The following is a 26,824-nucleotide window of genomic DNA, read 5'->3' on the forward strand; positions in this document are numbered from 1 at the left end:
GAAGGATGGATTGAAGGGAGAGAAAGTTGAGCTATGCAAGTCTGTTAAGGCTATTATAGTAGCCTAGGCAGGTGGTAATAAGAGCCCATACAAGGCCAGTGGCAGTGGAATAGAGAGGAAGGAAATGGATGCAACAGATATTGTTAGGATTGAATCAGTAAAACTTGTAACAGACTATACATGAGAAGCTAGGGAGAGGGAAGAGTCAAACATAACCCAAACGTTCTGGACACGGGAGATTAGACAAAGAGAGACATCTGACAAGATGGAGTCAGAAAGAAGAGCAGGTTTGGAGGGAAATAGAATAATCTTCTTTCGGACATGCTGAGTTTGTGGCTCTCAGAACTAGACATCCAAGGGGCAGCATCCTGTCAGTAACTGGAAAAGAGGTCCTAGGACTCAGAAAGATGGGTGAGGGCTAAAACGTGGTAGTTGGTATCATGGAAGTAACTAAGATTGTCAAGGAGAAGAATGGAAGGAAAACCTTGGGAAAACTCAACTGTAAAGGGCTGGGAAGAGGATTATGAACCAACAAGTCAATTACAGATCAATGACGTTGAGAAGAATGGTCAGAGATGTAGGAGGATTACCTGAACAGGCAGACTGTCTATAATGTTTCTATAGAAGCATTCCTAGCTGTTCTAGAACGAGGTATGACAGGATGATTGCTCAGCATCTGGACCTTCTTCGACAACTGTAACTAGGTGACACAGTGGATACCGTACTGGGCCTAGAGTCAGGAAGACCTGAGTTGAAATCCAGCCTCAGATACTTCCTAGCTGTGTGACCCTGGGCAAGTCGCTTCACCCTGTCTGCCTCAGTTCCTCATCTGTAAAATGAGCTGGAGAAGGAAATGCCAAGAAAACTCCCAAAAGGGGTCAGGAACAGTTGGACAGCAACAACAACCCTAGACAAGTTAGATAATTTTTGTCTACCTCAGTTTCTTCAACTTTAAAATGAGGATGATAATAGCACCTCCTCCTCCAGGTTATTGTGAGGGTCAAATGAGATAATATTATAAAGTGCTTTAGCACAGTGTTCGGCAAATATTTATTTAAATAAATGCTTGCTCTTTTCCTCTTTGCCCCTGTGAAAAAGAATAGACTACCTCTAATTCAAGGCAGAATGGGAAGGAAGAAAGGCCACTTGATTTGCTCTCAGAAGCACTAGATTTTAGTCCTGGCTTTTCTCCTTACTCCCTATATAACTTGGGCAAACCGATCCTTCTGGACCTTGGTTTTCTCATCTGTAAAATTAGGAAGTTGGAGACAAGATTCCTTCTGTTCTAAATCCAATGTTGAAAAGGTTTCCATTTTTCTTCTAAAGTGGAGTTTTCCTCTGTCCTCTCTTGTCACACACATAGTTTACTAGCCTTTGTTTGCCCTATTTTGCATGATTAGACTTGCATAAAGTCTTGATCTTTTGGGTTTAGGCCCTCAGATGAAGTCTGAATCCATCAGTCAACACCTTTATTAAGGGCCTACTACCTAAGCACTTGCGATGCAAAGACAAAAATGAAACTGTTCTCACCCTTAATCATAATAGCTGGCGTGTTAAGGTTTAACCAAGCACTTCACAAATGTTGCCTCATACTATCTTCACTACAACCCTGGGAGAAAAGTGCTATTCTCATCCCCCATTTTATAGATAAGGAAACTGAGGTAGACAATTTGCCCAGGGTTACCACTGGTGTTTGAGGATGGAGCTGAACTCAGGTTTTCTTGCCGTCAGGCTAAGCGCTCTTCCCACTGTTCCACCCGGCTGCCTGGTTCAGGGGGTCTGAATATCTGTAAAGGTTTGTTGAACTATAAACTATCTGTTAAAACTTCTCTGGTTGCATGTAGTTATTTTAATGGCTGTCTCAATGCTCGGGGGGCAGGGGAGAGGGAACCACCTCACTAATCACATGACTTACAGGTCTTCACCCCTCAGCCTTTGCATCCTTTACCACAGGCTTATGTACTAAATTTATTGGCTGTAATCTTTCCATTGGCTCCTGCAACTTGTCTCTAGGAACTCACATTTTGTTCTTCTCCTATCTGAGACCTTTAAGCACTCTACCCCCTCCCCCTCCATCTCCCACTCCTCAACCAGCCCCACCCTCAGTAAAACCACCAATGAGTCTATGTTTCTTATCTCAGATGACTAGAGTCTCTCTCTATCCCACCTGCCATGTATAACACATTGCTGTTCCTATTCCAGAACTGTGGGATTACCGAAGCCTTTCTTTCAACTCGACCTAGCTATATTCAGGGAGGAATACAGCATCCAGAATTGGGGAGGACCTTAGGGATGCCCTAGGTCAACCTCCTAATTTCATAGATTACATCACCCTGAGGCCTGATGGCATAACTGATTTCTCCAGCGTTTTAAACATGGTTGACAGTTGACTTGATAGAATCAAGAGAGACATGAGTTCGAATCCCAGTTCCAAGGCTTTCTAACTGTCTGACCCTTGACATGGTATTTAAATTTTTAAAGTCTTACTTCACTCTCCTGGAAAATAGGAATAGTAATGGTTCCAGTATCTACTTCATCAAGTTGTGTAAAACTCAAAAAGTATTCTATAAAATGTGGGCAGAGCCAAAATCTGAACACGGGTCCAGCATCCTTTCCCCTCTACTATGCGGCTCCTCAGTCCACAATTCTTTTTTTCCCTCTAATTAACAAGTTTTCTAGTTTCCATCCGTACCCCACAATTTGGCTTGTCTTGCTTCAGATGTGTTCACTGTTGTCCATAGCAGCAGATTTTCCTGAAGCACAGGTATGACCACATTACTCTCCTTCTTGATAACTATTTATTAGTTGCATGAGGTACAAGTCTATAAAGGATGGAATGCCTTAGAACAAACGTTTCTCAAAAGCTTCAAGTGCATAGAAACCTGTGCTGGGTGCTGGGGAAAGGGCAAAGGTTAGATAAAATGTTTGGACATTCAATAGGGGTCAATAGATACTAAGCTGTCAAAAGGATTAAGCATGAGGGTTGGAACCTTAGAGTTCTTAGATAGTGGAGCTCTTGGGGTAGCTAGGTGGTACATAGTGAATAGAGCACCAACCCTGGGGTCAGGAGGATGTGAATTCAAATCCAGCCTCATACACTAGGTACACTTACTTAGCTGTGTGACCTTGGGCAGGTCACTTAACCCCAATTGTCCTACCTTTCTCCCTCTAAAAACAACAACAACAAAAAGAAGATAGACATTAGAGCTCTGGAAATGATTTTGACTCTCCCCATCCCATGAAATATTGGATGCTGGATCACCATTTTATTTTACTTTTTGTCTTTTGAGTTCTAAAAAGTTGAATGAGCCTGTGTTACTGAGGAAGACACCTAACCTCTCTAGACCAGTTTCCTCTTTTCTAAAAGGAGAGGTCAGAACAGGTAACATCTAAAGCCCCTTCCAGCTCTGACATTAATTCATTCGAAAGCACAAGAATGTATTAGATGGCTGTGGGAGATGTGTTCACTAAACCCTAATTTTGTTGTTTTCCACCTCTAAAAACAAACCCCACAAACATTTGGTTACTCTTATTTCAGTGGTTTTCCATTTTGCACACTTCTGCACTTTGGGGTTCTGGTCCGAATGAGAGATCTAAAGACCAAAGTTCCAGGAGAGTGGCCATCTTCATGTTACTTTTGGCCCAGCTTAGAAAAATGAAGCAAAGAAAATCAGACTGTGTTTCTGGAAGATTCAGAGGCCAATTTGACTGACCCCCAAAACTGAGGATCACATCTAACACTCTTGGAAACCATTCCTGACTTTTAAACCTCTTTGGGGGAGAGGGGAATAAGAGATGGGGCTGCCTACTTACAACTGTTATTTCAATATTTCCATAATATTTAAGGCTTTTTCCATCAGTCCTGGATTACTCCCACCATCTGCCTCCTCTGATCCTACTCACATACTGCTGAGAAGAGTTAAAGGAAACCACACAACTATGCTGACTGACTCCACTTTGGGTTTATGTTATCTAATCTCAACTTGGCTTCAGCTATATCAAGGCAATCCTTTTACTCCCTCACAACCGAGGCCCGATCCTACTTTTCCACAAAAGCCGTTCCAAACCTCTATTCTCCACAAGCTTCCCACAGCAAGCCCTCCTTCCACCCTCTCATTGAGGTCCTTGCTTTTTATTGTACCCAAGAAATCAAGGCCATTCACCAACAGCTCCTTCTTCTCCCCTCCGAATGTTAGTGTGCTACCTCCCCTAACCACCTTGTATTTGTATATGTGTGTGTATACTTTATATGTATATCATATCCACATATACATGTGAATATGTATACAGATACACTCTTACAGATGTTCATGTTATCTCCCTCCTCCTTTAGTGCAGGGAAGTCTTTACTTTCTCCTCTGTATCTCCAGAACTTAGCACTCCTCCAGATACATGGTACATGGTTAATGAATGCCTATCAGTTGACTGAGGTTGAAAGCGCATGATTGGAGGCAGCTAGGAGGAACAGTAGATAGAGCACTGGACCTGGAGTCAGGAGGACCTGAGTTCAAATCCAACCTCAGATAGTTACTAGCTGTGTGACCCTGGGCAAGTCATTTAACCCTGATTGCCTCCCAAAACAAAACAAAAAAACAAACCAAAGTATATCATTAGGAAATGAAAGGTTTACTCTTCAATTGGGGAATGGCTGAACACGTTGTGACATATGATTGTGATGAAATACTATTGTGCTACAAGAAGCGATTGGTGGGGGGGTCAGAAAAACATGGTAAGACCTATGTGAACTGATGCAAAGTGAAATGAGAAGAACCAGGAGATCATCATGCACAGTAACAGCAATGTTGTAACAACGATCAACTGTGAAAGACTTGGACACTGCTCAATACAATGATCCAAGATAGTTCCAAAGGACTCACGATGAAAAAATGCTATCCACCTCCAGAGAGAGAACTAATGAACTCTGAGTGCAAACTGAAGCATAATTTTCTCACTTCCTTTATTTTTCTTGCTTTTGGGGAATATGGCTAATAAGGAAATAAGATTTGAATGATTTCAAATGTATAATTGATATCACATTGCTTGTCTTTTCAATGGGTGTGGAAGGGGGTGGGAGGGAGGGAAAGAATTTAGAACTCAAAATTTAAAAAGAATGCTAAAAATAAATAAATTGAAATATTTTTTAAAAGTATGTGATTAGAATATTTAAAGTTTTCCATCTCTGTCTATTCAAATTCTGTCCAGTTCCAGTTATGTTCTAGTAGTTACCCCTCCATTCAAAAGCCCTTCTGGGGTAAATTCCTAAAGTCCCAAAGCCAGGCTATGGGTATCTTAATAATTTAATTTTTCCAAAGTGTAGGACCCAGATCTGATCTCAGGACTCCTCTCCCAAGAATTTCCTAGCTCTACAGCTGTTCCATTCAACTTCCAAAATATTGCTTTCTTCAAGTTTCCCAATGCTTCTGGTCCTAATGCACTGATGATCATGGGCACAACCAACAGGGCTATTAATATTAAATGACAGTGATCTGATTTCACATGAGCACACTTCCATATCAACGGATCTGTGATCTCATCAATGTTGGTCCTCCCTTCCAATAGTGAAGACTACAACCCATTCATGCCCTGTCCTACCATCAATCCCACAGAGGGAAAAGGAGGGGGTACTTTATTTCTGTGCTGAGAGCTTACTTTTCTCTAGTTCTTTTGACATTGTGTGGCTACTAATAAAGAAAACCAACAATCCTCCCACATGATTGTCTCATCTTCTTTTTCAAGCACACATCTCTAGTAATAGAATCATAAGCTAGAGCTGGAAGGGACCTCAGAAATTATACAGCCAATATAACCAATGTAACCAAGGCCCAGAGGTATTAATGATCTGCCCAAGCTCCCACCGATAATAGCAAAGCTGACATTTCACCTCAGGCTCCATGACATCAAGTTCAGTAATCTTTCCACTTTACCATGTTATTCTTGCCCCATTCTTGGTTGGTAATATGTTGCTGCCATGTCCGCCATCTTCCTCTTCATTGATATAGCATATAACAATAATTTATATTTATATAATGCTTCACGGTTAACGAAGCATTTTCCTTACCACAACCTTATGATGTAAGTATCATTATTTCCATTTAGCAAACAAGACTCAGGGACGTTGGCCCATTTGCCCAAGGTCCCTGTTCCACTTAAACCCACTGTCTCTAAAGTGAAAGGGATTAAATGTGTGACAGGCAGAACTTGGAAGTCCATGAAGGATATGGAAAACCAGAATCCATAATTCAAGAAGGTGAATTTGAATTAAAATTCTAGTACAATAATCTGATTCAACAGCCCTTAAAGTGTGGTCCAAGGACCCCTGGGAGTTCCCTTTCTAGGAGTATGTGAGGTTAAAATTATTTTCATAATAATGCTAAGATGTGATTTGCCTACTAAAATATTCCCCCTTTTTCCAACTACATATCTGTGTGAGGCCAGATTTTCCTTACATATTTCAATTAAAATGACATATTGCATGCAGAAGCAGAGAGGAGAATCTAGCTATCTACTAATTCAGACATTATAATCTAGATAATATGCAAAATGATATCACTCTTCTTGCTAAGTGTTTTTTATATTGAAAAATATAATTATTTTTTCTTAACAATATGTCATTTACATAATATGAGTTTATTAGTAGTTTAAGTGAATTAATGAATATTTTTAAACATATCATTTAAAATTTCTAATGTAGTTAATATCAATAAATTTTACCTACATAAACAAAAGTTATTTGAAGCCTTCAATAATTTTAGGACTGTAACAGGAGCCTAAGGCCAAAAAGTTTGAGAGACTCTGGACTAAAATATAGCTGAGGTTTCTCTTAGCCTTGAAACTATTATAAGGGTGTAATTATATTTATATAACATTTTCATCCCATGGTTTCAATGCACTAATATAAGAAGAAACCATTAAAATACTGGGCCAAATCATATTTCCTATGAACATAATGATATATGGTGAATTTTATATGTCTACACACAGATATATGTACATATATCCATATATATATATATATATATATATATAACCCTATACATGCTACAATTACTTTTGTCCTATATGTATATTATCTCAGATTATACTTTATAACCATAAGTGTATTAACTCTCACAATATTCCAGTGACATTAGTCAGTTTTAACATCAACATTAATCAGGCTGAGGTAATTTGGCAGAGTGGAAGGAGATTTGGCCTCAGAGTTAGGAAGAACTGGGTTCAAGTCCTGCCTTGAGCATATACTGGTTATGTGACTCTCTTATTGCCCCAGATAATTCTCTAAGTTTTTAAATTTCAGAAGATGAGCACTGGCCCTGGAGCCAGGAAGACCTGAGTTCAAATTCAGCTGCAGACACTTGACACTTGCTAGCCATGTAACCTTGGGCAAGTTGCTTAACCCCAGTTGCCTCACCCACCCACCCAAAAAATCAGGAGATTCCAATTTACATTGGTGGAAGGAGGTTCTTTCTCAGGAGTTTTCCCTGTACCAATAAAATGATAGATCATAGCCAAAAAAAAAAGACAATAGCAACCCTAAGAAGTCTCATAAAGGATTTGGTTTGATAGAATGTGATGCTAATTTGTTACAAGAACTGTGTGGTTTTGCTTTTTAATGGCAGGGAAAGGAGGAAAAGGAGCTATCTGAGGAGAAGGGGAGAAAGAGGAGCTAGCAATAAGATTGTTCTCCCTTCCCCCCCGTCCCCCAAAAAAGAAAAGAGTATCATTGGAATATTTTTTAAATGCACAGAAGAAAATTGAAGAAAATTTAGAAGGAAACAAACAGGATAGCTTTGAAAGTAGCAGGGTGAATTTATTATATTCTAAGAGAGAAAGAGAAGCAAGTTGTACATAATAGAGCCACATTTTCACATATAAACCTCCTTTTAAAACTAGATGAATTAGAACAACTTTAAATTCTACACATTCAAAACAGAAAGTATTATTTTCCCCCTAAACCCTTCCATCTTCAAACCTTTGTCAAAGGCCTCACCATCCTTCCAGTCACCAGGTCTGTAGCTGTGGTACTTTTCTCTATTCCTCACTCTTCTTCACCCTCTCTGTCCAATCAGTTGCCAAATCTTGGTCTTTCTCCTTTTGCATATGACCCCTTGCCTCCACTCACACAGCTACCATCTTAATTCAGGCCCTCATTGCCTCTCACCTAAGACAATTACCAACAAACCTCCAACAGGGCTCCCTGCCTCAAATCTCTCACCGCTCCAGCCCATCCGAGGAGCTACTGCCAGAGTAATTTTCCTTATACACAGAGCTGACCATGCGACCCCCCCCCACTCTATCCCCTACACCTTGTCTTCCTCTTGTCTCTAGGAGGAAATATAAATTCCCCTAATTAGATATTAAATCTCTACATAATCTGAACACAACCTATCTTTCCAGCCTCACTGGATCTTAGGTGACCTCTCAACACTGGGTGACCCATTCAATTTGGCCTTCTCTCTGCTCCCCACACATGACATGTTTCCCATCTGCCTTTTCACTAGCCATACCACATGTCTAGAATGCACCTGCCCTTTACTTCATAAAGTCACTCTCTCTGCAGCAAGTTTGGCAGCTCAGGTACCACCTTCCACAGGAAGTCTTTCCCAATCCTCCCAACTGCTAGTGCCCTCATTCCAAAATGACCTACTTTGTGCATATTTATATATTTTGTTCACATTCAGCCTGCATGTTTCTCAGATGTACTTGTTGTCTTCCTCATTAGAATGTAAGCTCTTTGTCAGTAGAGATCATTTCATTCTTTATACTTGTATCCCCAGCACCTAGCAGGTTTCCCCAGTCCCAAGCATAGTAGATACTTAATAAATATTTGTGCTTGATTTTTTAATTAATATGTGGAAATGTTTATTTTTTAAAACGTTAAACTCAGAGTTTAAAATAAAAGAAGTCCCACAAAGTACAGTAGAAAATAATGCTGGATTTGGAGCCAAAGGGCATGAGTTCAGGTCCCAGCTTTGCCTTTCACCTGTATAACCTCAAGTAAATCATTTAACTTCTCTGGTCTCAGTTTCCTCATCTGTAATACAAGGGAGTTGAACTAAGTGACCTTTCAAACCTAAATCTATTTACGTAAAACCACAAAAGGAGATGTCAAATGTGAGGAAACCAGAACATTATTAAATTAGGGTTTGTGTTTGGGGGGCCGAGGTCTACTCTCCACATCTCACACATTCCAGAATGTGACCATCTTTGTCGTTAGTCTCATTTCAGGTAAAACTTTTGCCAAAATCAAGTCCAAGTCCAGCAGTCTATGTCCTTGGGAACTGATTCTCCTCAGATTTGACAAAGGAAAAAGTGAAAATTTTTCTTGACCTATCGAGACAATTGTTACTCTTATTAATTCAATTCATAAAACAGTCAGTCGATGAACACTTATTAAGCACCCATGGCAGGCACTGTGCTAAGCCCTGGGAGTGCAAAGAAAAGCAAAAGACAGCCCCTGCTTTCAAGGAGCGCATTGTGTAAAGGTGGAGACAACATACAGACAATGACACGTACAGGATAAATTAGAGATAGTCAACAGGGAGAAGGCACTAGCATATTAAGGGAGATTAATAGTCATTAAGTTAAAACTAAACCATAGCTATTATCACTGTATAAGATCATTCTTACAGTTGTAATATTTGTTCTTTAGCAAAGATTTTCCATAGATAACAATAATTGGCATTTATGTGGTGAGTACTTTCAAGTTTAAGAAGCGCTTTACATTATATTATCTCACCGGAGCCTCACAATCAATCTGTGAAGTGGTGCCTGGTTATTTACTATCTCCATCGTATAGATGAGGAAACTCTGGCTCAGGGGAGGTAAGTGACTTGCCCAGGGTTACACAGTTCTTGAGTGTCGGAGGCAGGCCATAAACCCAGGTTCTCCCGGCTCCAACTCAAGCATGGTATCTTCTCACTACATCCATCCTGCTTCTCATAAGGACAACTGACTTTATTTAAGGACTTCAAATCAAACCCCTTCATTTTACAGGTGAAGAGACCCAAATGTGAAGTGACTGAGTAGCACAGGGTCACATGGCTAGTTAGTTGAGACAAACCTAGGTTGCTAGTCTACTGACTTTTTTTTCATCATTCCATTCCTTTGCTTTGCTGGGAAAAGATTTATCCCTGAAAATTCAAAATCCATTCAATCAGTATTCATGAGATTACTTTGTGTGTGTTTAGCCCTATACCAGCTGTGGAGAGAAGTGGGAATTTTCCTTCCAATTCTTATTTAGTATTCACATCCCAATTAGAATTCCATTATCTGCAAGATGAGGACCTACTTATGAACGGTGGGCTGGCCATCTTTCAGATGGAACTCTACAATGATATTGCCCACCTACCTTTCCCAGAATCAAAGAGGAACCTTCGTTTTAGTGGGACAACTGGCCAGGATGTCAGACTCACTTATTTTCATGGAGCCTCTTAGCCCAACTTTCCACCCCACCTTTAAACAACATTTAAAACTCACTATTTCCCTAAGGTGTGGTCTAGGGATTTGTGGAATTTTTTTTCCTTAATAATAAATAAAATTGTACTAATATTAAAACTCCCTCTTCTCTCAGCTTGTTTTTATGTCTTTTGTGGTTTCACTGGGCGGATTATTTTAATTAGCTATCAACCACATAAAGAGAATTATTCTTGATTTCCCATGAATCACCCCTCTTCTTAGCACAGAGCAGCAGATTTATAACTGTCGTGTTGTTGTTACATTTGTTATTAGTCTTCCATTGGTATTGTTGACAATTAAGTGACTACAGGATTTGATTAGAGATGGAACTGAAGTACAGAAAGAACAGGTCTGATTTCAGGTTTGCATTTACCTGGTTGTCTCATAGCCAGTACAACCACAATGACTCACATTGACACAGTCCTCTAAAGTTTGGAAAGTAATTTTCCCCAAATTGTCCTCTAAGGTAGGCATTGTAAGCATAACTAGCCTCATTTCACAGAAACTCAGAAAAGTAAGTGATTTGTCCAAGATCTCGCAGCTACTAAATGTCCAAGACAGGACTTACATGACACTAAGTCTAGTGCAACTTCCATTATGGCATGTTGCCCCTCATAATCCAACAAATTCAGAAAGGTTAAGTGTGCCAGGGACTGTGTGAGGATCAGGCAGTTAAATCCTCCCATTTAACTTTCTTACCCTGAAAAACAGATCTAATGACAAGATTTGTTTGTTGTCTTACTGGTACTAAATTTTTCTTTATGTGACTCTCATCACTAAAATTCCCCTCTGCTGCCTCATGGCAGTATAAATGTGACCTTAGGGGCTCAGGGGCTATGCCAGTAGAGTACGTATTAGCAGATTCTACAAATTGGAAAAGTTTTAGGCACAGCAGAATGTGGATCAGTTGTCAGAGGGACAATCAGTTAAAAAGCACTTAATAAATGCCAACTATGGTTTAGGCATTGCGTTAGGTAGCAGGGATATAAAAAAAGGAAATAATCTTTGCCCTCAAGGAGCATAATTTCTACATAGAGAAGCAGCATGTACACATATAAGTGAAATATAAATATAGCATGTACACATATAAGTGAAATATAAATATAGAAGTACATGCAAAGTAATTCGGTGAGAAGGAGAAGTAGGCACTAGCTTCTGGGGAATACCGGGAAAAGATCTCAGGTAGAAGTGAGCTATGACCAATATAACTAAGTCCAAAGAAGCTTATCACCAAACAGTTGGCTACTAGGTGATGGTGTTTTTTTTCTTTTGTGGTTAGTTTTTTTCTTTTTCTTTTTCTCGCCATAGCAATTTATGAAACCATCTACACTAAAGAATGAAGGACTGTATTCCACATCAGTAGAAGGAGTACTGAGCCTGATGACACAACGGATCCCTGAAGTGTCTAAGTTTAAGTAAGTGATTTGCACCAACAATCATTGAAAGCTGTTTTTTTAAAAGATTGTAGATGGCATTGTCTAATATAACAAGCTTTGGATGCACCAGAAGGCTGTAGGCCCAGTTCTGCCTCAGACTAATGAGTCAATTAACCTTCTGACCTAGTTTAATAAATAGCTGTCTCCATATTTACTTTACAGAGAAATAAAACAATGCCCATAATATGTTTTGAACTGTTCAAACTAAAAGAGCTAAATAAATTGCAGTGTTATTTGTTTTTTACCACTTAACTTTTACAAAAAAAGAGAGAGGGAGACAGAGAGACAGAGACAAAGAGAGACAGAGAGAGTAGCTCTTGGCTTCCTTAGATGCCTGCTTTAAGTATATCTTCCTCAGAGTCCCTTTACACCAACAAAATGGGCAATTATTTAAACCTCTAACCCTGTAAGTTCCCTGTGGTCATTCTATAGCTTCTCTTCCTCTGGCAATATCGCTTAATGTTCTTAAATAACAATTATGAAATTGTGTTAATTAATCTTAATGTTCACAGTAAAGAGTAGCATGGTATAGTACAGAGGTATCAAACTGGGACCTCTGCACTTCCCAGTGTAACCAGAACCAGATTAAGATATAACTGGGAAATGTTGGACAAAATAAATAAAAACACAATATAACATAAATAATGTGAATCTATTGTTTTCCAAGTCAATATGTGATCATAGATCCCTTTGTATTTGAGTTTGACACCACTGTTGTAGTAGATAGTAAGAATGCCTCAGTCAGGGAGAACGGGTTCAAGTATACCTGTAACACACAACTGTATAATCCCGGGACCTCTTTGCCCCCAGATGATAAAAGTTGCAGAGCAGATGCTGACCTATATTAGTAGAAGGAACTTCTATACCAAGGAAAACAAAACTAGTTTTCTAGTTTCTGAAAGTGGGGAACCTGCAGCCTCAAGGCCTCATGTGGCCCTCTAGGTCCTCAAGTGCATCCCTCTGACTAAATCCAAACTTCACAGAATAAATCCCCTTAATAAAAAGATTTGTTCTGTAAAACTTGGGCTCAGTCAAAAGGCCCCACCCAAGGACCTAAAAGGCCACATGTGGCCTTGCAGCTGTAGGTTCTCCACCCCTGCCAGGTCCTTCCCTCACCTCTCAAAAAAAAAAGTTAACAACAGCAATCTCTTATCTGTATGTGCCACACCATGATTTACAAAGAAAAAAAAAACTTTCACATACATTCAGGGATTTGATGGTAAATGTTTAACAACCTGCTCTTAGTTGGGGTAGGGGATATGTGGGCCCAAGATGCATTTGAGTTTAATCTGCATTCTAATATCTCTATCACTTTAGTGACAAAAAATCAAGCACCTTATGAATTATAAGTTTATGAAGTATAAATTGCTAGTTTATGAAATATAAATAAATGCTCACACCAAAAATTTAACAATTGCCTCTATGGACCAGTGATAGTTGGGTCCACTACATCACAATACAGTGTACACTTTTTATGAGCAGAGACTATTTCATTTTGGTCTTTTTATCCCCAGCACAGTGTCTGACACACAGTATAAATAAACATAAATAAATAATAAAAATATAAACAAACATGAATATTTACCAAACCAAAATGAATTATCTAACTTGATACCTATAACAACCAGGAAGCTGTTTAATAGAGGTTTTCAACCTGTCCTACAATAGCTGAATGCTGAGTAATAGTCATTTCTTTTATACACCATATACTAGCCTCTGTGTGTGTGTGTGTGTGTGTGTGTGTGTCTGTCTGTCTGTCTGTCTGTCTATACCATTATAGAGACTAAGTAGCCTAGAGGATGTAAGATTGGACTAGAGTAAAGAAGACCTGGATTCCAGTCCAAGTCCAGCCAATCTGACCCAATATAATCCAACAAGTATTCTGTCTACTATATGCAAAGTACCATGCTAAACAACCCAAAAAGTTTTTGTTAAGTAAATACTATATGCAGGGAACATGAGTTAAACACTAGTCATACAAAGAAAAAGAAAAAAGCAATTTCTCCCTTCTAGGAGCTCTACTTCTGACACAAGATGTGTGATTCCAGTTTTCTTGTCATAAAACTAGGACAGTAATGCTTATTGTTTCTTAAGTTGTTTTCAGTCATGCCTGATTCTCATGACCCCTTTTGGGGTTTAAACAGGGTTAAATGACTTGCCCAGGGTCCCACAGCTAGTAAGTGTCTGACGTTACATTTGAACTCAGGTCTTCCTGACTCCAGGCTGGGTGCTCTATCCGCTGTGCTACCTAGCTGCCCCAAATGCCTGTTGTTCCTATTGAATAGGCTCAGATGAGACAACATGTAAATGTCAAGCACTGCATAAGATCCATTTATGATTATTGCAGAGACATGAGTACATGCTCTAAGTTAATATTTCAGGAAAAGGCTTACATCTCCAGTTCATTTCCTTAAAAAAATGTTGAATGGATTGTCTAATAATGTATCAGGTGCTGTGAGCATTTGGAATGCTATTTGGTTAAGAAATTATGGTACTAGGTAATTATCTTATCTCCTGAAATCCTAATGATTCACTCTTATTAAAACTAGATGGAGAAAGTAACCTGAAAGAGCTGTAGCTTAAGAAGTATACTATAAACTTGGAAATATCAGCATCTTAATATTGAGTTCTATACATTAGGGAACAAGCACTTTTTTGGATTTTTACTGTTGTTTTCCAGTTGTGTCCAACTCTCCATGACTCCATTTGGAGTTTTCCTGGCAAAGATATGGGGTGGTTTGTCATTTTCTTCTCCAGCTCATTTTACAGATGAGAAAACTGAGGTAAACAGGGTTAAGCGACTTGCCCATCGTCACACAGCTAGTATCTGAGGGCAGATCGGAACTCAGGAAGATGAGTCTTCCTGACTCCAAGCCAAGCACTCTATCCACTGCACCACCTAGATGCCCTATTTTTTGGATACCTACTTTGTTTAAAGCATCAAGCTAGCAGTTATGGAGGCAGGGAGAAGACAAGGTGGGGCAATATCAAAGAATTAGAAGGTACAGTCTCTCTTTCCGAGAAGGTTATTATCTAATTGAGAAAGACAAAGCATAAATATTAAATCACTTATGAACAATGACAAAACAACATGTCAAAAGCATACAATAATATATTACAAAAATGCATGTGCTGAAGTGAAGTGATTTGGAGGAGAATGGTTGTCAGAGCAGAAGGGAATTAATTCTAGAAAGCTTCTTGGAAAATACGAGTTTTGAAATGTTGACTGAAAGAAAAAAAAGATGGTGAATATGGATTGGCAGAAAGCAGGGGCCATTGGATTAGTCGTAGTGGAATCCTTTATTATCCTGTTTGGGCAATAATTCATTTTTGTTATACTATCCCTGTGAGTGACCGTAAACTCATTTCTTCATATTCCCCATAGCACCTATTAAGACTGCCTGCTTAATAAATATAATGGATTGAATTGAACTAAATTAAAGCAAGGGAAAGGCATAAATTAAAGGGCAGCTAGGTGGTGCAGTAGACAGGGTGCTAGCCTTGGAGTCAGGAAGACTCATCTTCCTGAGTTCCAATCCAGTCTCAGACATTTACTAGCTGTGTGACCCTGGGCAAATTACTTAGCCCTGTTTGCCTCAGTTCCTCGTCTGTAAAATGAGCTGAAGAAGGAAATGGCAAACCGCTCCAGTATCTTTGCCAAGAAAACCCCAAATGGGGTCACGAAGAGTCAGACATGACTGAATTGACTGAACAACAAAAGACAAAAGGAAGGGAAAGGAGGTTGGGGAGGGGTGGGAAATGTAGGTAAAGGTAGAGAAGAAAAGAACAAATTACATAAGGAGACCATCAACTTGACTGGCTTGACAGCTTGACACAGACTATAGTGCATAGAGATGATTTGAGAGTTAAAGTAGAAATGACTTATAGAGGGGTCCTGAACTCCAGACTCAATGTGTTTATATTCGATGTGACAGGCAACAGAAAGCCACAGTGGAAGATATGATGAAAGTAGCATTTGAGGAAGATGATTCTAGAAGCACTATGTAGGTCAGAGTCCATCAAGAGAACTCATGAATCTTCTGCTGTTATTTTTTTTAATTCTCATTCAGTCAGGGAATGGACACATGGGTTCTGAGTTCCAATCAAGATTGGAACTGCTGCCATTTGATGACATTTTCTGAGTAATTCAGACCTAGGGTAGTGGAGAGAGAGAAAAAAAAAACAAAGGGAGGGAGAAGTGAGAGAGGGTAAAACAAAAAGGGAGGAGAGAGAAGTGGGGGGAGAGAGAGAGAGAGAGAGAGAGAGAGAGAGAGAGAGAGAGAGATTGAGAAAGGAGAGTGAGAGAGAGAGAGAGCGCAAATTTTTTTTACTTGAATTACTTGAATAACTGTCATAACCCCCTACATGACTTTACATTTAGAAGTCTGAGTTCAGTTATGTGAACCTGAATAATTACCCACTCTCTGACTTATGTGCCCCTTCCTAGAAATTTTCTAAATCCATCACTGTCATTTTCTCCAATCTATCCTTGACACCAGTGGTATCAAACTCAAACACAGATGGATCCTGAATATTGATTTAGAAAACCCATTGCCTATTAAGTAAACTTCAAACTTTTTAACTTGGCGTTCATCTTTTTTGTTGTTAATCCTTCGTTTCTGAAGAGGGCCAATGACATCACAGGTGATGTCTTGAATTGCAAGTGAATTGGAATTAAGTGGGGCAAGGTCATCAGCCTCACTCTCTTCCAGAGTCATCGAAGTCCAGTGGCAAGATAAAAGTCAAGATGACTGGCAATGGCCCAGGATGCAGTGGATGACCTTGGTGTCTTCGATGTCTGACCAAGACTTTGCTGAACCTCCCTCCTTTGTAACGACTTTTCCAGCTGTGGACCTCAGGTATACTATTTACACTTGTTATTTTATAGTATAATTATTTGGATATGTGCCATATCCCCACCTAGAGTACAAGCTAGAGTACAATGCAGGGGCATTGTCCTATCTAATCTTCCCATTTTGCCATTTCTTGAGTGGAATAGAATTTAATTATTTATACACCAGAGTGAAAAGAAAAATCAAGAGATACCATCCATAACATATCACTTAAATAATGTTCATGTCTTCTGAATTGGCTCCCAAAGTCATTTATGAGCTGCAAATCATGAATCAACAAAGGCTGGGGCCCAGGCATCATGAACTCACATTGGTTTCATTCTGAGAATTGGGGAATCTCTGTACAGATAATCTCTGTATAGCTACTCTTTACCCTCATCAGTACCACAAGCTTGCTACATAGGCTTTAGCATGTCAGTCTTAAGTGCTCTATAAATAGAGACTATATGACTACTAGAATTGACTTAGACAATCATGTTCAATATAGTAGTATCTCTGGATTGGACTGGCATCCTACCTTTGATGTTTACTACTTGTGTGAAGTCACTTAGCCTTCCCAGTCCTCAGTTTCCCCAACTGGAATATGAAGAGACTGGATAAATGGCCCCAGGTCTATTACTCTACGATATTACAACTACCCTGTCTCCATACACAGTGATAAATAAGAAAGAAAATTATTCAGGTATATATTAATCCCAAAAGGAATTTAAGTATATCCTCTCAAAACAGTGCTGTCCTGAGAAAGCTCATATTCCCTTATTTTATCACTTACTAATTGTCATTAATTCTCCCCAAAACTAAGACATTGAGGATGTTCACAAGAGAGAAGCATTTCATTAGTTTGTCCTTAAAGGAAAGTTTTGTTCCAAGACTGTTGTTGGGGTACTGGGAAGGGGAGAATAGAGAGGGAGGGCAGACTAATGATTTCTTCAGTGTGGGAAACTCTCAGTAAGGAAATTGCCTCCACCAATGCAGAGCCATAACTGTTCTTACTTATATATATCCTTAAGAGTTTCATGAACGACTGAGAGACTGAGCAACTTGCTGAGGGTTCACAGCCAGTATCTGTCAGTCAGGAGACTTGAATCCAGGTCTTTTCTCACTCCAATGCCATCTTTCTATTCACTAAGCCATGCTACCAGAATAAACTGGTATAATTTCAGTTAGCTCCTCAAAAGGGGCTCTGACACTTCAAGAAGATACTCATAATTAATTTCAGACCAGAAATTGATAATAAAAAATTTTTTATATTATCATTTGGTTTCAAGCTGTAACTAAAGTATGTTTTGGCATTATTACTAACTGTTAGCAGCAAGTTCTGGAAACAGATGCAATCTTGATATGTGTCCTAAATATGAAACATATTGCAGAAAGACTTGGAGATAAAAATACATACTGCTTATGCACAGATCTTACTGGGCTATTTCCTGTCCTTATCAGCAAGAAACATTCCACTTGTTTTGCCCTTTCTTTGTTGTCTTTTTCACATCCCAGGTGAAAAAATTTTGTTTCCTCTCTCCCTCCTCCACTTCTCCCCTTTTCCCTTCTGTTCTTTCTACTCTGACATCTCTTTCCCATTTTAAGTGTATCATCTCAATATAGTCCATTTTCTCCTTTTTTCCTCTCTAGTCTCTCACTTTCTTTTTCTGGAACTTTCAGATAAACTGAAGAGTTGAAATTAACAATGTAATTTAGAACAATACGAGAAAAGCCCAAGAACCAAAGCACTCAACTTTCTAGTCTCTCTAGAAACCAAGGGTTTCATTCGCTAGCATCAATGTTTCCTCGCAAGAAAACTTCTTGGATCAGATTTAGGTATTCATTTCAAGGTTAAAAGGTGCTTAGGTCACCAGAAACGGATCAAAAGTGAAAACCTTGCCATTTTGAAATATATCATTTAAATTGTGCCTAACATATAATTTGAAATGATCAAAACATTCAGCCAGTTAACTTCCCTCCTTTCTCTGTACTGCTCAAGTACCTCTTCCCCATTATCCATTGCCAAACAAGTGGTTGACTCATTTCCCTGTGCTCTATGTAGATGGGGGACAGTGGTGCAATGCTCTCATGATTTCTCTATAACCTTTTCTCTTGTTTTTCCCCATCCTTTCCTCTTCTTTCTCTCCCAAGATGGTGGTTTCCAATCTATATTATCATTGTTAGTTCGCCAGAGTTTAAAAAAAAAGGCACCTCAGCACCAATAGACCACAAGGACCTTGAAGGGTAGTAACTAGGTTTTTGGTTTTATTTTATTTTGTTTTGCTATTGCATCCCTAAAACCTAGCACAGTGATTTAAGAGCACATGGTACAGGGAATGGGGTTTGGATTCAATCAGAAATAGTTTAAACTTCTGCTCTGTTACTTACTTGTTGCGTGATCCTGAGAAAGTGACAACCTCTCTGGGCCTCAGTTTCCTCAAACAGAAAATGAAGGGTTAGACTAGATGGCTCTTAAGGTCCCTTCCAGCTCTAAAGCTATGATTTTCATCAGTCACTTAAATACTTGTTAGACTGAATGGAAGTTGGAGGGGGTATTTTTTTGTCGTTCACCTACATGAAGGGGAGTGTTTAATTCATCCGACTTACAGCTGAGGAGGTGGAAATGAATGTCTTTTTGCAACCCCAAAGAACCATTAATTAAAAGCAAAAATGCTTTATGCTGGCTAAGGAAGGAAGAGACAGCCATCTGGGCCATCTGTTGAAAATTTCTATGACAGAAGAAGTATTCCTAGCAAGGAATTCTTGAGAAGTTTTTCTAGCATGGAATGTCACTGACAAAGTCTATGACAGAAGAAATGGGGATCGGGGATTGCAAAGTGGAACGAGGACATACTTAACTTTTTTTTTAAATATCACAGTGGGTTTACCACAAACTATTTTTCTCTGTGTCTTGTAAGAGAGCAGCATAATTTGACTTTTTCATACTTTCCTGCCCCCTGTAATTGTTTCTGACATTTACATAGCACCTAAGAGTTTACAAAGTACTTTAACATACAATCTCACTCGATCTTATGATCAAGAACATGATTTCGGGGAATTTTCCGAATCCTGGTTAAGCATCATCTCAGTTCTTACACTATTTCTGAGACACATGTGAAAGGACAACTCCTATTAACCTATTTTACACCTAAAATAACCATCATACAGCAAGGTTATTTAACTAACCTAAAGGTTTTCAGATTCATAGAATCTTTGAAGGGGAGCCTAGAATTTAAGTCAAATTAAGTTATGCTTACCCTACTCTCTAGCTCCCCTTTTCTCCCATTGAAAACCATAGTGAGAATACACAGGCTTTTCATTTTACAATAATTTTGAAAAATTTGCCCGAATTGAAACTTTGAATCCTCAGACTTTCTCTGGGATGACTTTCCACGAAATGAGTAGAAATATACCCCCACCCCTAACAGGTTTGACTCTTCTCATGACTAAATCTTTCTCCTATGCATGGGTGGTTTTATATATGACAGAAATGAAACCTCATACAAACCACTGAAGAGAAACACGTATGAAAACAAAATCATATAGTGCACACTGGTTTCATTCTGAGCCCTAGAAACTCCACGCCAACACTCACTCATCAGCCAACCATGACAATTCAGCCTGCCAGAGTAAATGGGACATCCCTGAACTGTCCCCAGCTCCTCCTGCAAAGGTAGAGGGTCCTTTCTGTTTCTTCTTCCCCAGTACAACCCAATGCAAAGCATACTACTGCAAAGCAGGGCTCCTGAATGCGAACTGCAAACATGTCTGCAATCTGGACCATCAGGTCAGCCGTGCCCCCCTTCCTCCGGCCCCCCCCCCCAATAAAATCAAGGAACTTTTAAGAATGCCGAGATACCGAAGCAATCACAGTCAATATAAAAGAGGAAAAAAAATGTTGAACTCTCAAGTTGTTAACATCTTGAATGCTTTTGTTTAGGGTCCATTAAGTTTAACGACTTCCCCCCGTGGCTTTAAATGAGGGCTGCTTCAAAATAAGAGTGGCTCTTATTAAACTTAATTACTTGCCCTGTGGCTTCCATGGCAAAGGTGTATCTACCAAGCAGGTGGCTGCTAAAAACCAACTCCCCGCCCCCCTACACACACACACACACACACACACACACACACACACACACACACACACTCCTTGTTTATTCCTCGAGTTTTGGTTTTGGCTTTCAGATGCCAACTGTTACAATTTTGTAGCTCTCAGATTTTTCTGGGGGTGCTCCTTGTTGTGACATGAAAACGACTCTGCCCAAAACTTATATTGGCTTATGTGTGGTATATTACTATGTGAACAAAATGAGTGGCATGAAGACAGGGACTGGAATGAGAAAGCCTGAGTTCAAATTTTAGCTCTGCCACTTACAACCTATGTGACCTTGGGCAAGTCACTGCCCAGACCTCAGTCTTCTCTGTAGAATGAGGGAATTGGACTTGATCAGGAGTTCTTAATCTGGTATCAGTGAACTTGTTTTAAAAATATTTTTATAACTATTTCAGTATGATTGGTTTCCTTTGCAGTTCTGTGAATCTTTGTGCATTTAATAACATGATTCAGGGAAGGGGTCTTTAGGCTTCACCAGACTGTCAGAGGGTTCAAGACCCCCCAGAAAGGTTAAGAGCTCCCTGAACTACAGGATATTAGAATCACGGGATCATAGATTCAGAGTTGGAAGAGACCTCAGAGGCCAACTAGTCCAACCTCTTCATTTTACAGATGAGGAAACTGAGGCCCATTTAGGTGAAGTGACCTACCCCAGGTCACAAGTCTAGTAGATATCAAGAAGGGTCTGAACCCTGCTCTGTACACTATTCTATGATCCCTCCATCTAAGATCTTGTCCAGCTTTAAATCTATGATCCTAGGAACTGACATAAGGTAGAAGTTGGTTATGGGGCTTATTTTAAATTGCCTAGACCCAATAATGTTGGGTTGGTAATACTCCCCCAACCCCTGAAGAAGAAGAAAAAAGGCCTTCCCGGGCCTCCGATGACCAGATGGGGATTTTCTACCAGCAATTTCTAGATTGTGTGATTGTGCTGAAAACATTTTGTTTCTCATAATTTGATTCATTTAGTTGATTGGGTTGACCTTTCAAGAGACTACAGCTTAGAACAACAAATGTCTCCAAAGGTCCTGTGCGGTTGGCTATTTTAAGGGAGATTGTTAAATCTTTTACTTTAACACTCTGATAGATCCTGTGATCTCCATGGTATGGTTGCTCCATCTACAATGGCTCATCCCAAACCTTCCATACAGCTTCTCTAAACTGCACCCTACCCTACATCTCAGTTTATTCTGTAGCAAAATTGGGATCATGAAAGCTTGCAAATAATCCTTCCCTCATTCACCCCCACTTACTTTATTGAAATAATTTCTTCCGAGGTCACCAGGGTCTCTTCACTGTCCAATCAAATGATCTTTTCTCTATCCTCATCCTTCTTAATTTCTTTGTAGTTTTTTGATACTGTTGATAGCACTCTGCTCCTGGACATTCTCTTCCTTTGGCTTCCACAGCATTTCTCTTTTCTGGTTGTCCTCCTATCTCTCCTATCCTTCCTCTGTTTCTTTTGCTGAATCCTTATTTAATTCCTGTCACTCATGTGGTTATTCCCTCAAAACTCTATACTGAGCTCTTTTTGCATCTCTCTCTCTCTCTCTCTCTCCTAAATATGTGTATATGTGTGTATACGTATAAATATATATCTATTGTACACACATGTGTATATGTACACATAACCTCTGTGCAGATGATTTCTCAATTTCTTTATTTAACCCTAACCACTCCCTTAAAATCCAGTAATACATTGTAAAATGCCTACAGGATTTCCCGTAGGCACTTCAAATTTAACCTATCCCTTTAAACCAGCCCTTCCTCTAAACTCTTCTTTTCTTCATTGAGAGTGTTAACTGGATGGTCAACACCTTCCAGTCAGCCAAGTCCTAACTTTAGTCATCCTTGACTTTTTTCCCTTGCCTTCATGCTCCCTTATTTAGTCAATTCCTAAGTCTTCTCAGTTCTACTTCCACAATATCTCTCATATCCATCCCCTCCTCTCTACTCACATAGTCACAACCCTGGTTCAATCAATCCTTCGTCACCTCTAGCCTCCTAATTGGTTTCCCACTTTCCAACCTCTTCTCCAATCCATCCTCTACAAAGATGCCAAAACAATGTTCCTAAAGCACTGGTCTGACTATGGCACTCTTGCTCATAAAACTTCAGTGAATCCTCATTGCCTATAGGATAAAATGCAAACTGTTTACCCTAGCATTTAAGACTATCCATAAGTGTCTACCATTTACCTTTACAAACTTATTTCTTAATCCTCCCCTTCCCAAACTCCTCCCCCTCCCTGGCTAATCACGTGCCAAGTCTTGTAAATTCTACCTCCATAATCTCTCTCATATTTGTTCACTTGTCTCTATTCACATAGCCACCACCCTGATTCAAATCATTATCAAATCCCACCTGGACTATTGTAATTGTTTTCCAATTGGTCTTCTAGTGAATATGTAAATTACATATATATGCATATATAACATATATATTTGAGTATATGAAAACACACCCCTATATGTGTATATATTCTGTATCTACTTATATGTAGATGTCTCCCTCAATGGAAGTAAGCTCCTTGACAGTCCAGATTGTTTCATTTTTTAATTCTGTATCCCCCAGCTTCTAGCACAGTGACTGTCACACTTATTATTTATTATTTCATAAATGCTAGTAGATTGACTGATTGGATATTCCTTGTCCTATATCTGTGAATAGGTTGCTTCCTCCCAATGACTGTTTTGTTTTGGATTTTACAACCTCAACAACTTGCAGAGTGCTATAGTAGGAGTTTAGTGAATGTTTAGATTTTTAACTTTTTCTGCTTTGATATTTAAAGCTTTTGATATTTATTGAAAAGGACACAAGATGCAAGAGTATTTGTTTCAAACAGAAATATATAGCCCCAATACCAGGGATTTTCATTTCCCCCTGCAGATTGTGGAATGAGTGTCCTCCACCTGCAGAATGAGGAAAGAACTTCTCTACTCAATCTAAAATACTCTTTCCTGGATTTTCTAGCCCATTGACTTTCAACTCTGCCTCTTATCTCAGAGGGACCTGCAACAACCTGTCAGAGTTGAGCATAAGATCGTAAGATTTAGAACTGGAAAGAGCATTAAAGACTGAAGAGAACTTATAGACCATAGGATCCAAACCCCTCATTTTACAGAGGAACAAACTGGGTCCCAGAAAAAGGAAGTGACTTTTCCAAAGTCAAACAGGTAGGAAGTAGCAGTGCTGGGTTTTGAGTCCAGGTCTTTGGATGAAAAATCAAAGGCTGTTTCCACTATACTATAAAGTTCGTGAAGACTGTCATTCAGTTCACAGGACCATGCTCTGGAGACCTCAATGCACCATCTGTAGCCTAGCTACATGGGTGTGGAGCAAATTTAGAAAGAGGTGTTCACTGCCATGGATGGAAGAAAGATAAAGTTCATATATCCCCTGCCCCCAAATAAATATACCCAGGGTTTCTTGGCAGGTAGTTTGGAGGGGCTTAGGTTGTGATGCCCACGCTGAAGAATCAAACTAAATAAGATACAATGCTTCTTTTCAAAGTAGGGTAATGACATGAAAAAACATCTAGAAAAGTTAGTAATTATTTATTTATATAATAGCTAATAATGATCTCCAGAGAAATAATCATAAATCTTGGTGTTGTGTCAAAAATGCTTTGAACATCAAAAATATCATGTGAATAATATTATTATTATAATTATGAAGACAATGGATGGATTGGGGTTGTATGTGGTTTGCCCTTCCTTATTCTGACACTCCCTTGTCTTAACCAAAATCAATAAGGGATGACCTAGTACCAGGACCTCAGCACTGGGTTTCAATATGACTATGCTATGAATGTTTTTAGGACACAATATGATGAAAAGAATTATTTTCATGAAAGGATAGCTAATAAGCAAATATGTGAATGCGCTTAGGGGCTGCATTTAAAGAACTCTGTGGTTAATTCTTTTTTTTAAATATACACAGTCATCCTCTAATTTATCTATTTACACAGTTTTTTAAATATACACAGTCATCCTCTAATTTATCTATTTACAAGTTTAGATTCTTGTTTGTCAGAATTACTTAAACCAAAGCTCTCTTATGCATTATGCCTTAAACACAGTAAAGGTTGAATAACTGATTACTAAACTAATAATATGGCACATCTATATCTATCTATTTACTCCATCCAAAGAGATTTAGTTATTGAACTATCTCATTATAAGGTAGTCTCACTTATAAGAGTCCTATGGTCTTCCCAGGGATAACACTAGATACACTAGATTTCCTTAAGGATATCCTTAAGGTAATACACGACTTATCATATTTGCACATGAGTCCCTGAAAGAAATGATTTTAATGGACATGGTGTTCTCCAGATGGTTGCAAAGAGTACCAAGACTGCAAGGGAATGATTCTGAGAGAATTCAAAATGGCAACTACACCACGTAACCCTGCCCAGTGTAACTCTCCACAAGTGCTCTGCTGTCCTGGCATAGCTCCCCACCTGGAAACAAGGCTGGATATATCAGGGTTCCTCCAGCTTCCTGACAGCTTAAGTCCAGTTGTTTCTTCCTTTTTACACCATATGCTGACAAGAGGGATTTTCTGTTCTATTTTATTAAATGTTTATACAGCATCTCTCACCTGGGCATTAAGGTATTTCCCTTGCAATGATTCAAGGAAATGTTAGAGAAGGTGGGAAGAAACTGGACTAAATTCAGTTCAAAACTAGTTTAAAGCAGAGACCTGTTCTCCACTCTTGCCCTAGGTCAATATCAGGCTGGCTAATGAGTCAATTTCTGGCACCACCTTCCTTCCCTGTAGAATGGGAATGCGTATGTGTAACCATTTCTTGATGCTTTAAGTAATGAGTCATTTTAAGGAGTTTGAAAACAATCTAATATAAATGTCAAGTAGTCTTAACTATCACATATATGGATTCTTTTATGAATTGGCTTTCTTAATAGTGAGTTGGTGGGTTTTTTTCTCTTTTACTACTCTCTTACACTTATTCATATAAGTAATACTTTTCATAAGTCAGTCCTTCAGGTAGTTGGCTTTCCAGCTACTCTATTCCCAGCTGAAGGTTCTCCTTCTAGGTCCTTCTGGCAGCCACATGGACAAACCTAACTTTTAGCTACAAAGGCCTGGGCAGACTGTTGGAAACAGGGGACCCAAACAGAAGCAAGTCTTCACAAGTCAAGCCAATATGGCACTGTTCAAAACAAACTAGTCTTTCAGAAAGAAGAGAAAGAAAAAAGTCAGTACAGACGCAATGTTGTCATACACTAAGCCTTCAGACCCACCTAAGCACTCATCTTCCCTCTATACTTTCTATCTGCCTAAATGAAATGGAGATCCCAATAACCAGAGAAAATGTCTATGTCTTTATTTTGTATAACTCCTCAGGAATGTCACATAACACCAATTGTAACAATGAAAAAACGAAATATGTTGTTTTCCAAAGAGCCCTGTCCCCCTCCACCCCAAACCCCACTTCCCTCCCTACTCACCCCCGTGAGAATCCATCTGCCGCAGAAAATATGGTGTGCACTAGGACCAGAGAGAACTTTTCCTGCTATTTGCTTGAGAAACAAAGCTTTCCCTCCTCCCAAGTTGAAAGAAATAAAGGAGTCTGAACTAATCAAAACCTGCAAGCCTGCTGGCGGAGGTTCAACTTGTCACTGATGCAACTCAGCGGAGTGAGTAACGGCTGCGAGCTTTGCAGAAAATGAGAGACAGACAGACAGACAGAGAGAGAAACAGAGACAGGGACACAAAGAGAAAGAAAGAAAGAAAGAAAGAAATTAACCTGGCCGAGAGTCAAACAGGTGTATGGGGCCCGCATACTCGGATGGGGAACGGTGTCTGGCAAACACAGGAAGTCAGACACAGAATCCAATTCTTTCTGGCCTTTGTTTTGTTGTTTGTTGTTGTTTTAGAAAACTGAGCCTTGCTTGATTCATATGATACATGCTGTCGTTTAGCCAGAGGCTCTTCAACCTTTCTCTCACTGCCTGTCA

General features: G+C 39.3%; 1 protein-coding gene across 4 annotated transcripts in view; it reads right to left on the reverse strand.

Moving 5' to 3' along the window:
• Nucleotides 1–26,824, reverse strand: part of RUNX2 (RUNX family transcription factor 2) — a 276,455-nt gene that overhangs the window by 18,961 nt on the left and 230,670 nt on the right. The window lies entirely within an intron of this gene.

Source organism: Trichosurus vulpecula, chromosome 7 (genome assembly GCF_011100635.1).
Source record: "Trichosurus vulpecula isolate mTriVul1 chromosome 7, mTriVul1.pri, whole genome shotgun sequence".
Taxonomy (NCBI): domain Eukaryota; kingdom Metazoa; phylum Chordata; class Mammalia; order Diprotodontia; family Phalangeridae; genus Trichosurus; species Trichosurus vulpecula.